General features: G+C 39.6%; 7 non-coding genes across 7 annotated transcripts; all 7 read left to right on the forward strand.

Annotated features, from left to right (window-relative positions):
- The first annotated feature begins 76 nt into the window (after nucleotides 1-76).
- TRNAL-AAG (transfer RNA leucine (anticodon AAG)) lies at nucleotides 77-158 on the forward strand. The gene has a single exon. It is a non-coding gene; the product is annotated as a tRNA-Leu (tRNA).
- Nucleotides 159-4809: 4651 nt separating this feature from the next.
- On the forward strand, nucleotides 4810-4891 carry TRNAS-GCU (transfer RNA serine (anticodon GCU)). Its single transcript has one exon. It is a non-coding gene; the product is annotated as a tRNA-Ser (tRNA).
- A 505-nt stretch (nucleotides 4892-5396) lies between these two features.
- On the forward strand, nucleotides 5397-5478 carry TRNAL-AAG (transfer RNA leucine (anticodon AAG)). Its single transcript has one exon. It is a non-coding gene; the product is annotated as a tRNA-Leu (tRNA).
- Nucleotides 5479-10127: 4649 nt separating this feature from the next.
- On the forward strand, nucleotides 10128-10209 carry TRNAS-GCU (transfer RNA serine (anticodon GCU)). Its single transcript has one exon. It is a non-coding gene; the product is annotated as a tRNA-Ser (tRNA).
- Nucleotides 10210-10713: 504 nt separating this feature from the next.
- Nucleotides 10714-10795, forward strand: TRNAL-AAG (transfer RNA leucine (anticodon AAG)). Its single transcript has one exon. It is a non-coding gene; the product is annotated as a tRNA-Leu (tRNA).
- A 4655-nt stretch (nucleotides 10796-15450) lies between these two features.
- Nucleotides 15451-15532, forward strand: TRNAS-GCU (transfer RNA serine (anticodon GCU)). Its single transcript has one exon. It is a non-coding gene; the product is annotated as a tRNA-Ser (tRNA).
- A 504-nt stretch (nucleotides 15533-16036) lies between these two features.
- Nucleotides 16037-16119, forward strand: TRNAL-AAG (transfer RNA leucine (anticodon AAG)). Its single transcript has one exon. It is a non-coding gene; the product is annotated as a tRNA-Leu (tRNA).
- The last annotated feature ends 123 nt before the right edge of the window (nucleotides 16120-16242 follow it).

Here is a 16242-nt window from a genome sequence, read left to right on the forward strand (position 1 = left end):
TACACCGTTATTCTCCAACTCCCCTATACAACAGAACATCTCACTTCAGAAAGCTTACAGAAACAGGTTTGCACAGGGTAGTGTGGCCGAGCGGTCTAAGGTGCTGGATTAAGGCTCCAGTCTCTTTGGAGGCGTGGGTTCGAATCCCACCGCTGCCAGTATTTTTCAACTCACAAACGTATTTTGTCTGCATCAGTGTCTCACACTCTGCCTTCTGCACCTACGAACCACATAGCGAGAGGTGAGACTATGTAAAGTGGTGACATATGTATATAAGGGTAGCCAGACAGTGGGACCGAGCCTTCTTATTTTAAAAAACCACAACCTAAGGTGACAAGAATTGTATCGGTAAACAAACCAGCTGTCTTGAAGTCTAACTATAGAGGCAACGAGAGGGGTCACTGTGATGCTGAAAGTTCAGTGAGTGTAAACAGTAGAACGCTGTGTGATACGTTTCCTTGCAGTGATGACAGCTCGCGTTTCTAAAGCAGAGAGCAAACATACAATGGGGAAGAAGAATAAATAAGGAAAGACATATATTATATGCAGACAGTTATTATACTTTGCTTTTCACCTGTAACTCGCTCAACTGTCGGTGAATGCTGCGTTACCCTGCATAGCCAGGTCACCACAGCGGGTGTCCACAGTGTTTGGCCAAGTTACTATAGTTGTGAGCTTGTAGATGTGAGGTAGCGTGGCTGAGCAGGCTAAACTGGCTAGATTTAGGCTCCAGTCTCTCTGGAGCCGTGGGCTTGAATCCCAACACTTTAAGTTTACTTGAACCAAATACTTTTGCAAAAAAGGTTCATGTAATAAATATTCATTAGGGTCGTGGTTGTGAGTATGACACTAATGGATAAAAGTGGGACTAACAATGCTACAATTCCTGAGACTACCACTGCACTAACAGCCTGGGAGAGGTTTGAGCTGGATACAAGATACTTGCATGAGGGAACTAACTCAAAAGGGGAACTATCCACTGATGTTTTCTATCGCTTGCTGAGTGAGTATGTTGACACAATGGATGCAAAAGATTGTTTTGTGTGTACACATATTCCTGTTTCGGTACAAGAGGGGGTTACCTATCATAGACTGTCATTAACATATGGGATACGTTGTAGTCTGTTACTAATAAGATTCTATAACCAGGAAGAGATTCAATATTTTTACTCAAATCATGATCATGTGTTTTCTAATGTGCCTATCATAGAGGATGTGAGTGGGGTAGCTAAGTACTATAGCATAAAGTTAGTTAAAGGATTCTTTCAGGCGACATTAACAATTAGTACATCTTATGCACACCACAATAATTTGACATGTTTGCTTAAACCTGTAGAGAAAAGCTTTTTAGATCACACGGAAGAGAGAAGAAGGGCATTGAAGGGTAAACTAGAGAAAGGATTACAGCAACGGGCCTTTGCTAGTAGTGACGGTTATAGTGCAATTAGAGAACAAGGGAAGTTAGCTTTAGACGCACTACATGTAGGAAAGCTTTGCATATCCAAGACCAAATCATACTATGACAATGTGTTTGTGGGAATGAGTGAATGTAAGCGTGTGTTTTTGTTTCAGAGTGAATGGACGTTCATGTTAAATGGACAGGATCCAGCAATCCCCGGGATTTATTATATATGTGGACTTAATGCTTATTACCGTCTTCCAAAGGGATAGTATGGGACATGTTATTTGGGGATAGTTTTCCCTAAGATATATCAACTTGGCGATTTGAAAAGGTTACCAAAATTGTGTGAATTACATCGTACTAGACATAAGAAAGAGACTGCTGGTGGTGTAGTAGGAGACATATTTGGGACGATAATTTCTTCAGTGGGGGTTATTATGAACTCCATAAAGATTCAAAAGTTGTCTACTATTGAGGATAACATGCTGACAAACTTTTCAGGGGCTATACTCCTGATGGATACTGAACTTGCTGCGGAGGGGGCTATGACTCTTCAAAACAGGCTTGCTTTAGACATTCTTTTAGTGAAAAATGGCAGAGTTTGTAGATTGCTCAATGGGTGTAATTGTTGCGCTTACATACCAGATAATAGTAATGAGATTAGAAGTATGCTTACTAACTTGACTAGGGATAGTACGGCTTGAAGGATTTGAAAGAACCAGGTGTTTGGAAAAAGGTTGGGAAAGGATTTGCTTCAGTGGGAAATTGGATTAGTAACATTTGGCATGGGATATTGTCTAAAATAATACAGGGGATATTGATTGTTATAGATTGCTTATTTGGATCATGGGTGGCATGTAAAATTAGTAAAAGAATAAAATTGAAGATGGCGAAAAATAATAGGAGGAGGGAAGAAAAACAAACGGAAAAATTATTCAGGGCAAGATCAAAGGGGAAACCAAGAAGGGAAGAGATTGATATGAGGGAATTTTAGTATGTAAAATTAGTAGGGAAGATTTGTGTGATGACAAGAGTCATCAGAGGAGGGATTGCTGGAGTGTGTCTTTTAAAATTAATATTAACATGAAAAGCTTACAATATATTGTGTAATGAAGCTGCATAAAAAATGTGTTATCGTAGAAATAATGCACACGTTTGAAATGTGCCCACGGGGAGTGGCTACCAATGTATACGAAGACTAATGAAAGTTATTAATGCTGAATTAATTATGTACTAATGTTTTTAATTTGTATTAACATATCAAAATTGGAGTTATTTATTAGGAGTTTGTTCATTAAGCAGTAGGCCTTAGTTTAGCGGAGGTCTGTGCCTAGCTGCCTGGTCTCATATTAAACTGTCTTTTTCTAACGTGCAATGTGCTATTTTCCTGAAGGACATGAAACTGTACATTCCCAGAAGCTAGAGATGTGTGTAGCTGTAGTAAATTCTTTCTCATGGGACCCTACTTGCTCAAGGAGACATTCTTGCTGAATGCAACAGTGTAATTTGTAACAGGTGCAAGGCTGCCTGGAGTAGGAGAAAACAATGGAACTACTGACTGTAGCGTAAAATGTAACTTTTCTTACCTGACATTCCAACCGATGAAAACGTCAATAACATGGGCCAATCAACGACATGAGAACTGTGGTTTGTGTAAAACTCTGGTGAAGATTATTGGACAGAGATGGCGATGCACCAATGATTATCCATTGAGGAATTAGGAGTAAATTAGACAGTTTTGATTTAACCACATGACCCGAGGAGAAATCAGGCATTTATTGGACATTCCATTCCAAGCCATTCTTTGCCATTCTACTGAGCCATTTAGGCCATTTCGTTTGAGACTTTGCCGTTTGTTCGCCCTGTTACTCTAAACCACCCTTTACTTATTCCTTACCTGATACTTACTTCTCCTCTATATGAGGGAAGTTCTTGTTCCTTAGCTATGCCATACTGATACTTTGCCCTGTCCTTTCTTTGCTGATGATGCAAACGAATGATGTCCCGAGGACGATGACTGACGCTGTTTGCTGATCCGTTGGATGGGTAACTATCTGATGAAAATTGTAATTGTCTGTTTGCCTTTTCTTTCTAGGTACCAACTGCTCTTTGATAGAGGCCATAGTTAGATGTTTTCCAAATTTGTGTTTGCTAAATTGTTTTGCATGAAGCCCAACATGCTGATGCTAATATGAGGTTATTTAAGGTGTTCACTAAAATCTGACGCAAATAGACAAATGACTGAGTTCTTGCTTTGTTGAACCATGCACTACTGAGACTTTGCTAAGTTGCTTCTTAATAATTATGTGTTAATACTGAGTGAATATTCTCTATGCATTGATTAATTGCGTTTCTAATTGCAAATCTGAAGAGTTACTAATGAGATGAATTGCTGATGAGATTAACAGAAATGACTTTAGATTGTAACCAGTAGGGAAATAAATATCCTAACACTTAACTAAATTGGTGTGGTTATTCATGACTGAAAGATCATGGTGTGTTCACTTTATTGACTCTCATTAAAGGTTATTGATTAGCATGCTGATTAGTTATTGCGATTGTTGTTGAGATATTGATCTATTGATTTGTGATGCCAAAAGACATCTCGTACTGGGAAGTCCCCGAACCTGGTCTAAAAGGTTCATCGACCTAGGCGTGTCTCCTTGTAAGTTTACTTATCAAGGCTCTGACGCGCCTTCACTAATAAAAAGTAATCTGATCGCTTGCTGCGGAGTCATCGTCAACAAAAACTACCAAAATATTACTTCAATGTATTGTAATTACGACTGCCTCAGTTTTATGCATTATGTGAGTAGTTGGACAGCAATTTATTTAGCGCAAAAATATTTCTAGTTGATGCACGTACGTTTTTAAACTGAAGTGTCATAGCTGTAGCGGCAATACTCCCAGTTTAGGTGGTTTTATAAACTAAGTTTTACTTTCTCCTACTTAAAACTTTTTGCAGAACAATGCACATTAAATGGGAAGGCAGTTCCTTAATTGTGTACTATTTGCTGCCTAATGTTGACATGTAAGCACACCACCAATAACTGACACCTAGAGACTCGAAAGCGCCATACCAGTACAATATTTGTATGATATTGCACTTTAAATCCACGTACAACTGAATTAAAGCAATCTTAGCTCATTTGAGGGTAGTGTGATAGTACATCACATATGGATAGAACACGTTTGGAAAGTGTAATTTTCATGATTACATTACATTTAACATATAAATTCAAGCTGAAGTAGGGATGGACAACAAGGTCGTATAGAGCAAAGCTGAAGACAACAAGTTACCATAACAATCTGTAAATATATGCTCTTTATTATGTTTAGACAACTATCACCTAATAGAACACATTTTGGCTACCATATTTTGTACTCCTGAAACATGGTGTTTTGAAGACGAGGTGGCCGAGTGGTTAAGGCGATGGACTGCTAATCCATTGTGCTCTGCACGCGTGGGTTCGAATCCCATCCTAGTCGGTTTTATTGTTCCGTCTTTAGTTTTTAGTATGTGGTAGGGCTGGGTTAACCCTATTTTATGTGAAAGTTAAATGACATATCCCATGGTATATCCGGCAGTACAACGGCTCAGTTTGGAAACACCGCTCAGTTGAGTACTGTGCTTAGGCATTACTGTAAACAGCGCCAGCTGGGTTCTGCTCATGAATCACAAAATCTTTCCTGAGGCGGAGGGTTGGTAAGTTGAGGGACGTAGATAGTTTGATTCCTTATCCTTAAAGAAAGAGAAGCAGCGCGTGCGGGACGCCAATGTAAGGGTTGTCTTCCTACGGACTCTCAGGACTGGCGCTCCCTGACACCTCCCATGGCCCGGGCCAATCCTGACCTACTGAATGTATCACGTGCCTGCTGCTGTTGGCGTTGACTTTCCTAGGATCACTTCACAGGCTATACACCCTTATTCTCCAACTCCCCTATACAACAGAACATCTCACTTCAGAAAGCTTACAGAAACAGGTTTGCACAGGGTAGTGTGGCTGAGTGTTCTAAGGCGCTGGATTAAGGCTCCAGTCTCTTTGGAGATGTGGGTTCGAATCCCACCACTGCCAGTATTTTTCAACTCACAAACGTATTTTGTCTGCATCAGTGTCTCACTCTCTGCCTTCTGCACCTACGATCCACATAGCGAGAGGTGAGACTATGTAAAGTGGTGACGTATATATATAAGGGTACCCAGACAGTGGGACCGAGCCTTCTTATTTAAAAAAACCACAACCTAAGGTGACAAGAATTGTATCGGTAAACAAACCAGCTATCTTGAAGTCTAACTATAGAGGCGACGAGAGGGGTCACTGTGATGCTGAAAGTTCAGTGAGTGTAAACAGTAGAACGCTGTGTGATACGTTTCCTTGCAGTGATGACAACTCGCGTTTCTAAAGCAGAGAGCAAACATACAATGGGGAAGAAGAATAAATAAGGAAAGACAGATATTATATGCAGACAGTTATTATACTTTGCTTTTCACCTGTAACTCGCTCAACTGTCGGCGAATGCTGCGTTACCCTGCATAGCCAGGGCACCACAGCGGGTGTCCACAGTGTTTGGCCAAGTTACTATAGTTGTGCGCTTGTAGATGTGAGGTAGCGTGGCTGAGCAGGCTAAACTGGCTAGATTTAGGCTCCAGTCTCTCTGGAGCCTTGGGCTTGAATCCCAACACTTTAAGTTTACTTGAACCAAATACTTTTGCAAAAAAGGTTCATGTAATACATATTCATTAGGGTCTTGGTTGTGAGTATAACACTAATGGATAAAAGTGGGACTAACAATGCTACAATTCCTGAGACTACCACTGCACTAACAGCCTGGGAGAGGTTTGAGCTGGATACAAAATACTTGCATGAGGGAACAAACTCGAAAGGGGAACTATCCACTGATGTTTTCTATCGCTTGCTGAGTGAGTATGTTGACACAATGGATGCAAAAGATTGTTTTGTGTGTACACAGATTCCTGTTTCGGTACAAGAGGGGGTTACCTATCATAGACTGTCATTAACATATGGGATACGTTGTAGTCTGTTACTAACAAGATTCTATAACCAGGAAGAGATTCAATATTTTTACTCAAATCATGATCTTGTGTTTTCTAATGTGCCTATCATAGAGGATGTGAGTGGGGTAGCTAAGTACTATAGCATAAAGTTAGTTAAAGGATTCTTTCAGGCGACATTAACAATTAGTACATCTTATGCACACCACAATAATTTGACATGTTTGCTTACACCTGTAGAGAAAAGCTTTTTAGATCACACGGAAGAGAGAAGAAGGGCATTGAAGGGTAAACTAGAGAAAGGATTACAGCAACGGGCCTTTGCTAGTAGTGACGGTTATAGTGCAATTAGAGAACAAGGGAAGTTAGATTTAGACGCACTACATGTAGGAAAGCTTTGCATATCCAAGACCAAATCATACTATGACAATGTGTTTGTGGGAATGAGTGAATGGAAGCGTGTGTTTTTGTTTCAGAGTAAATGGACGTTCATGTTAAATGGACAGGATCCAGCAATCCCCGGGATTTATTATATATGTGGACTTAATGCTTATTACCGTCTTCCAAAGGGATAGTATGGGACATGTTATTTGGGGATAGTTTTCCCATAGATATATCAACTTGACGATTTGAAAAGGTTACCAAAATTGTCTGAATTACATCGTACTAGACACAAGAAAGTGATTGCTGCTGGTGTAGAAGGAGACATATTTGGGACGATAATTTCTTCAGTGGGAGTTATTATGAACTCCATAAAGATTCAAAAGTTGTCTACTATTGAGGATAACATGCTGACAAACTTTTCAGGGGCTATACTCCTGATGGATACTGAACTTGCTGCGGAGGGGGCTATGACTCTTCAAAACAGTCTTGCTTTAGACATTCTTTTAGTGAAAAATGGCAGAGTTTGTAGATTGCTCAATGGGTGTAATTGTTGCGCTCACATACCAGATAATAGTAATGAGATTAGAAGTATGCTTACTAACTTGACTAGGGATAGTACGGACTTGAAGGATTTGAAAGAACCAGGTGTTTGGAAAAAGGTTGGGAAAGGATTTGCTTCAGTGGGAAATTGGATTAGTAACATTTGGCATGGGATATTGTCTAAAATAATACAGGGGATATTGATTTTTATAGATTGCTTATTTGGATCATGGGTGGCATGTAAAATTAGTAAAACAATAAAATTGAAGATGGCGAAAAATAATAGGAGGAGGGAAGAAAAACAAAGGGAAAAATTATTCAGGGCAAGATCAAAGGGGAAACCAAGAAGGGAAGAGATTGATATGAGGGAATTTTAGTATGTAAAATTAGTAGGGAAGATTTGTGTGATGACAAGAGTCATCAGAGGAGGGATTGCTGGAGTGTGTCTTTTAAAATTAATATTAACATGAAAAGCTTACAATATATTGTGTAATGAAGCTGCATAAAAAATGTGTTAACGTAGAAATAATGCACACGTTTGAAATGTGCCCACGGGGAGTGGCTACCAATGTATACGAAGACTAATGAAAGTTATTAATGCTGAATTAATTATGTAATAATGTTTTTAATTTGTATTAAAATATCAAAATTGGAGTTATGTATTAGGAGTTTGTTCATTAAGCAGTAGGCCTTAGTTTAGCGAAGGTCTGTGCCTAGCTGCCTGGTCTCATATTAAACTGTCTTTTTCTAACGTGCAATGTGCTATTTTCCTGAAGGACATGAAACTGTACTTTCCCAGAAGCTAGAGATGTGTGTAGCTGTAGTAAATTCTTTCTCATGGGACCCTACTTGCTCAAGGAGACATTCTTGCTGAATGCAACAGTGTAATCTGTAACAGGTGCAAGGCTGCCTGGAGTAGGAGAATACAATGGAACTACTGACTGTAGCGTAAAATGTAACTTTTCTTACCTGACATTCCAACCGATGAAAACGTCAATAACAAAGGCCAATCAACGACATGAGAACTGTGGTTTGTGTAAAACTCTGGTGAAGATTATTGGACAGAGATGGCGATGCACCAATGATTATCCATTGAGGAATTAGGAGTAAATTAGACAGTTTTGATTTAACCACATGACCCGAGGAGAAATCAGGCATTTATTGGACATTCCACTCCAAGCCATTCTTTGTCATTCTACTGAGCCATTTAGGCCATTTCGTTTGAGACTTTGCCGTTTGTTCGCCCTGTTACTCTAAACCACCCTTTACTTATTCCTTACCTGATACTTACTTCTCCTCTATATGAGGGAAGTTCTTGTTCCTTAGCTATGCCATACTAATACTTTGCCCTGTCCTTTCTTTGCTGATGATGCAAACGACTGATGTCCCGAGGACGAAGACTGACGCTGTTTGCTGATCCGTTGGATGGGTAACTATCTGATGAAAATTGTAATTGTCTGTTTGCCTTTTCTTTCTAGGTACCAACTGCTCTTTGATAGAGGCCATAGTTAGATGTTTTCCAAATTTTAGTTTGCTAAATTGTTATGCATGAAGCCCAACATGCTGATGCTAATACGAGGTTATTTAAGGTGTTCACTAAAATCTGTAAATAGACAAATGACTGAGTTCTTGCTTTGTTGAACCATGCACTACTGAGACTTTGCTAAGTTGCTTCTTAATAATTATGTGTTATTACTGAGTGAATATTCTCTATGCATTGATTAATTGCGTTTCTAATTGCAAATCTGAAGAGTTACTAATGAGATGAATTGCTGATGAGATTAACAGAAATGACTTTAGATTGTAACCAGTAGGGAAATAAATATCCTAACACTTAACTAAATTGGTGTGGTTATTCATGACTGAAAGATCATGGTGTGTTCACTTTATTGACTCTCATTAAAGGTTATTGATTAGCATGCTGATTAGTTATTGCGATTGTTGTTGAGATATTGATCTATTGATTTGTGATGCCAAAAGACATCTCGTACTGGGAAGTCCCCGAACCTGGTCTAAAAGGTTCATCGACCTAGGCGTGTCTCCTTGTAAGTTTACTTATCAAGGCTCTGACGCGCCTTCACTAATAAAAAGTAATCTGATCGCTTGCTGCGGAGTCATCGTCAACAAAAACTACCAAAATATTACTTCAATGTATTGTAATTACGACTGCCTCAGTTTTATGCATTACGTGAGTAGTTGGACAGCAATTTATTTAGCGCAAAAATATTTCTTGTTGATGCACGTACGTTTTTAAACAGAAGTGTCATAGCTGTAGCGGCAATACTCCCAGTTTAGGTGGTTTTATAAACTAAGTTTTACTTTCTCCTACTTAAAACTTTTTGCAGAACAATGCACATTAAATGGGAAGGCAGTTCCTTAATTGTGTACTATTTGCTGCCTAATGTTGACATGTAAGCACACCACCAATAACTGACACCTAGAGACTCGAAAGCGCCATACCAGTACAATATTTGTATGATATTGCACTTTAAATCCACGTACAACTGAATTAAAGCAATCTTAGCTCATTTGAGGGTAGTGTGATAGTACATCACATATGGATAGAACACGTTTGGAAAGTGTAATTTTCATGATTACATTACATTTAACATATAAATTCAAGCTGAAGTAGGGATGGACAACAAGGTCGTATAGAGCAAAGCTGAAGACAACAAGTTACCATAACAATCTGTAAATATATGCTCTTTATTATGTTTAGACAACTATCACCTAATAGAACACATTTTGGCTACCATATTTTGTACTCCTGAAACATGGTGTTTTGAAGACGAGGTGGCCGAGTGGTTAAGGCGATGGACTGCTAATCTACTGTGCTCTGCACGCGTGGGTTCGAATCCCATCCTCGTCGGTTTATTGTTCCGTCTTTAGTTTTTAGTATGTGGTAGGGCTGGGTTAACCCTATTTTATGTGAAAGTTAAATGACATATCCCATGGTATTTCCGGCAGTACAACGGCTCAGTTTGGAAACACCGCTCAGTTGAGTACTGTGCTTAGGCATTACTGTAAACAGCGCCAGCTGGGTTCTGCTCATGAATCACAAAATCTTTCCTGAGGCGGAGGGTTGGTAAGTTGAGGGACGTAGATAGTTTGATTCCTTATCCTTAAAGAAAGAGAAGCAGCGCGTGCGGGACGCCAATGTAAGGGTTGTCTTCCTACGGACTCTCAGGACTGGCGCTCCCTGACACCTCCCATGGCCAGGGCCAATCCTGACATACTGAATGTATCACGTGCCTGCTGCTGTTGGCGTTGACTTTCCTAGGATCACTTCACAGGCTATACACCCTTATTCTCCAACTCCCCTATTCAACAGAACATATCACTTCAGAAAGCTTACAGAAACAGGTTTGCACAGGGTAGTGTGGCTGAGTGGTCTAAGGCGCTGGATTAAGGCTCCAGTCTCTTTGAAGGCGTGGGTTCGAATCCCACCACTGCCAGAATTTTTCAACTCACAAACGTATTTTGTCTGCATCAGTGTCTCACTCTCTGCCTTCTGCACCTACGATCCACATAGCGAGAGGTGAGACTATGTAAAGTGGTGACGTATATATATAAGGGTAGCCAGACAGTGGGACCGAGCCTTCTTATTTTAAAAAACCACAACCTAAGGTGACAAGAATTGTATCGGTAAACAAACCAGCTGTCTTGAAGTCTAACTATAGAGGCGACAAGAGGGGTCACTGTGATGCTGAAAGTTCAGTGAGTGTAAACAGTAGAACGCTGTGTGATACGTTTCCTTGCAGTGATGACAGCTCGCGTTTCTAAAGCAGAGAGCAAACATACAATGGGGAAGAAGAATAAATAAGGAAAGACATATATTATATGCAGACAGTTATTATACTTTGCTTTTCACCTGTAACTCGCTCAACTGTCGGTGAATGCTGCGTTACCCTGCATAGCCAGGTCACCACAGCGGGTGTCCACAGTGTTTGGCCAAGTTACTATAGTTGTGCGCTTGTAGATGTGAGGTAGCGTGGCTGAGCAGGCTAAACTGACTTGATTTAGGCTCCAGTCTCTCTGGAGCCTTGGGCTTGAATCCCAACACTTTAAGTTTACTTGAACCAAATACTTTTGCAAAAAAGGTTCATGTAATAAATATTCATTAGGGTCGTGGTTGTGAGTATGACACTAATGGATAAAAGTGGGACTAACAATGCTACAATTCCTGAGACTACCACTGCACTAACAGCCTGGGAGAGGTTTGAGCTGGATACAAAATACTTGCATGAGGGAACAAACTCGAAAGGGGAACTATCCACTGATGTTTTCTATCGCTTGCTGAGCGAGTATGTTGACACAATGGATGCAAAAGATTGTTTTGTGTGTACACAGATTCCTGTTTCGGTACAAGAGGGGGTTACCTATCATAGACTGTCATTAACATATGGGATACGTTGTAGTCTGTTACTAACAAGATTCTATAACCAGGAAGAGATTCAATATTTTTACTCAAATCATGATCTTGTGTTTTCTAATGTGCCTATCATAGAGGATGTGAGTGGGGTAGCTAAGTACTATAGCATAAAGTTAGTTAAAGGATTCTTTCAGGCGACATTAACAATTAGTACATCTTATGCACACCACAATAATTTGACATGTTTGCTTACACCTGTAGAGAAAAGCTTTTTAGATCACACGGAAGAGAGAAGAAGGGCATTGAAGGGTAAACTAGAGAAAGGATTACAGCAACGGGCCTTTGCTAGTAGTGACGGTTATAGTGCAATTAGAGAACAAGGGAAGTTAGATTTAGACGCACTACATGTAGGAAAGCTTTGCATATCCAAGACCAAATCATACTATGACAATGTGTTTGTGGGAATGAGTGAATGTAAGCGTGTGTTTTTGTTTCAGAGTAAATGGACGTTCATGTTAAATGGACAGGATCCAGCAATCCCCGGGATTAATTATATATGTGGACTTAATGCTTATTACCGTCTTCCAAAGGGATAGTATGGGACATGTTATTTGGGGATAGTTTTCCCATAGATATATCAACTTGACGATTTGAAAAGGTTACCAAAATTGTCTGAATTACATCGTACTAGACACAAGAAAGTGATTGCTGCTGGTGTAGAAGGAGACATATTTGGGACGATAATTTCTTCAGTGGGAGTTATTATGAACTCCATAAAGATTCAAAAGTTGTCTACTATTGAGGATAACATGCTGACAAACTTTTCAGGGGCTATACTCCTGATGGATACTGAACTTGCTGCGGAGGGGGCTATGACTCTTCAAAACAGTCTTGCTTTAGACATTCTTTTAGTGAAAAATGGCAGAGTTTGTAGATTGCTCAATGGGTGTAATTGTTGCGCTCACATACCAGATAATAGTAATGAGATTAGAAGTATGCTTACTAACTTGACTAGGGATAGTACGGACTTGAAGGATTTGAAAGAACCAGGTGTTTGGAAAAAGGTTGGGAAAGGATTTGCTTCAGTGGTAAATTGGATTAGTAACATTTGGCATGGGATATTGTCTAAAATAATACAGGGGATATTGATTTTTATAGATTGCTTATTTGGATCATGGGTGGCATGTAAAATTTGTAAAACAATAAAATTGAAGATGGCGAAAAATAATAGGAGGAGGGAAGAAAAACAAAGGGAAAAATTATTCAGGGCAAGATCAAAGGGGAAACCAAGAAGGGAAGAGATTGATATGAGGGAATTTTAGTATGTAAAATTAGTAGGGAAGATTTGTGTGATGACAAGAGTCATCAAAGGAGGGATTGCTGGAGTGTGTCTTTTAAAATTAATATTAACATGAAAAGCTTACAATATATTGTGTAATGAAGCTGCATAAAAAATGTGTTAACGTAGAAATAATGCACACGTTTGAAATGTGCCCACGGGGAGTGGCTACCAATGTATACGAAGACTAATGAAAGTTATTAATGCTGAATTAATTATGTAATAATGTTTTTAATTTGTATTAAAATATCAAAATTGGAGTTATGTATTAGGAGTTTGTTCATTAAGCAGTAGGCCTTAGTTTAGCGAAGGTCTGTGCCTAGCTGCCTGGTCTCATATTAAACTGTCTTTTTCTAACGTGCAATGTGCTATTTTCCTGAAGGACATGAAACTGTACTTTCCCAGAAGCTAGAGATGTGTGTAGCTGTAGTAAATTCTTTCTCATGGGACCCTACTTGCTCAAGGAGACATTCTTGCTGAATGCAACAGTGTAATCTGTAACAGGTGCAAGGCTGCCTGGAGTAGGAGAATACAATGGAACTACTGACTCTAGCGTAAAATGTAACTTTTCTTACCTGACATTCCAACCGATGAAAACGTCAATAACAAAGGCCAATCAACGACATGAGAACTGTGGTTTGTGTAAAACTCTGGTGAAGATTATTGGACAGAGATGGCGATGCACCAATGATTATCCATTGAGGAATTAGGAGTAAATTAGACAGTTTTGATTTAACCACATGACCCGAGGAGAAATCAGGCATTTATTGGACATTCCACTCCAAGCCATTCTTTGCCATTCTACTGAGCCATTTAGGCCATTTCGTTTGAGACTTTGCCGTTTGTTCGCCCTGTTACTCTAAACCACCCTTTACTTATTCCTTACCTGATACTTACTTCTCCTCTATATGAGGGAAGTTCTTGTTCCTTAGCTATGCCATACTGATACTTTGCCCTGTCCTTTCTTTGCTGATGATGCAAACGACTGATGTCCCGAGGACGAAGACTGACGCTGTTTGCTGATCCGTTGGATGGGTAACTATCTGATGAAAATTGTAATTGTCTGTTTGCCTTTTCTTTCTAGGTACTAACTGCTCTTTGATAGAGGCCATAGTTAGATGTTTTCCAAATTTTAGTTTGCTAAATTGTTATGCATGAAGCCCAACATGCTGATGCTAATACGAGGTTATTTAAGGTGTTCACTAAAATCTGACGTAAATAGACAAATGACTGAGTTCTTGCTTTGTTGAACCATGCACTACTGAGACTTTGCTAAGTTGCTTCTTAATAATTATGTGTTAATACTGAGTGAATATTCTCTATGCATTGATTAATTGCGTTTCTAATTGCAAATCTGAAGAGTTACTAATGAGATGAATTGCTGATGAGATTAACAGAAATGACTTTAGATTGTAACCAGTAGGGAAATAAATATCCTAACACTTAACTAAATTGGTGTGGTTATTCATGACTGAAAGATCATGGTGTGTTCACTTTATTGACTCTCATTAAAGGTTATTGATTAGCATGCTGATTAGTTATTGCGATTGTTGTTGAGATATTGATCTATTGATTTGTGATGCCAAAAGACATCTCGTACTGGGAAGTCCCCGAACCTGGTCTAAAAGGTTCATCGACCTAGGCGTGTCTCCTTGTAAGTTTACTTATCAAGGCTCTGACGCGCCTTCACTAATAAAAAGTAATCTGATCGCTTGCTCCGGAGTCATCGTCAACAAAAACTACCAAAATATAACTTCAATGTATTGTAATTACGACTGCCTCAGTTTTATGCATTACGTGAGTAGTCGGACAGCAATTTATTTAGCGCAAAAATATTTCTTGTTGATGCACGTACGTTTTTAAACTGAAGTGTCATAGCTGTAGCAGCAATACTCCCAGTTTAGGTGGTTTTATAAACTAAATTTTACTTTCTCCTACTTAAAACTTTTTGCAGAACAATGCACATTAAATGGGAAGGCAGTTTTCCTTAATTGTGTACTATTTGCTGCCTAATGTTGACATGTAAGCACACCACCAATAACTGACACCTAGAGACTCGAAAGCGCCATACCAGTACAATATTTGCATGATATTGCACTTTAAATCCACGTACAACTGAATTAAAGCAATCTTAGCTCATTTGAGGGTAGTGTGATAGTACATCACATATGGATAGAACACGTTTGGAAAGTGTAGTTTTCATGATTACATTACATTTAACATATAAATTCAAGCTGAAGTAGGGATGGACAACAAGGTCGTATAGAGCAAAGCTGAAGACAACAAGTTACCATAACAATCTGTAAATATATGCTCTTTATTATGTTTAGACAACTATCACCTAATAGAACACATTTTGGCTACCATATTTTGTACTCCTGAAACATAGTGTTTTTCAAGACGAGGTGGCCGAGTGGTTAAGGCGATGGACTGCTAATCCATTGTGCTCTGCACGCATGGGTTCGAATCCCATCCTCTTTGTTTTATTGTTCCGTCTTTAGTTTTTAGTATGTGGTAGGGCTGGGTTAACCCTATTTTATGTGAAAGTTAAATGACATATCCCATGGTATTTCCGGCAGTACAACGGCTCAGTTTGGAAACACCGCTCCGTTGAGTACTGTGCTTAGGCATTACTGTAAACAGCGCCAGCCGGGTTCTGCTCATGAATCACAAAATCTTTCCTGAGGCGGAGGGTTGGTAAGTTGAGGGACGTAGATAGTTTGATTCCTTATCCTTAAAGAAAGAGAAGCAGCGCGTGAGGGACGCCAATGTAAGGGTTGTCTTCCTACGGACTCTCAGGACTGGCGCTCCCTGACACCTCCCATGGCCCGGGGCCAATCCTGACCTACTGAATGTATCACGTGCCTGCTGCTGTTGGCGTTGACTTTCCTAGGATCACTTCACAGGCTATACACCCTTATTCTCCAACTCCCCTATACAACAGAACATCTCACTTCAGAAAGCGTACAGAAACAGGTTTGCACAGGTTAGTGTGGCCGAGCGGTCTAAGGCGCTGGATTAAGGCTCCAGTCTCTATGGAGGCGTGGGTTCGAATCCCACCACTGCCAGTATTTTTCAACTCACAAACGTATTTTGTCTGCATCAGTGTCTCACTCTCTGCCTTCTGCACCTACGATCCACATAGCGAGAGGTGAGACTATGTAAAGTGGTGACATATATATATAAGGGTA

This window comes from Pleurodeles waltl, chromosome 12, assembly GCF_031143425.1.
Source record: "Pleurodeles waltl isolate 20211129_DDA chromosome 12, aPleWal1.hap1.20221129, whole genome shotgun sequence".
NCBI classification, from domain to species: Eukaryota; Metazoa; Chordata; class Amphibia; order Caudata; family Salamandridae; genus Pleurodeles; species Pleurodeles waltl.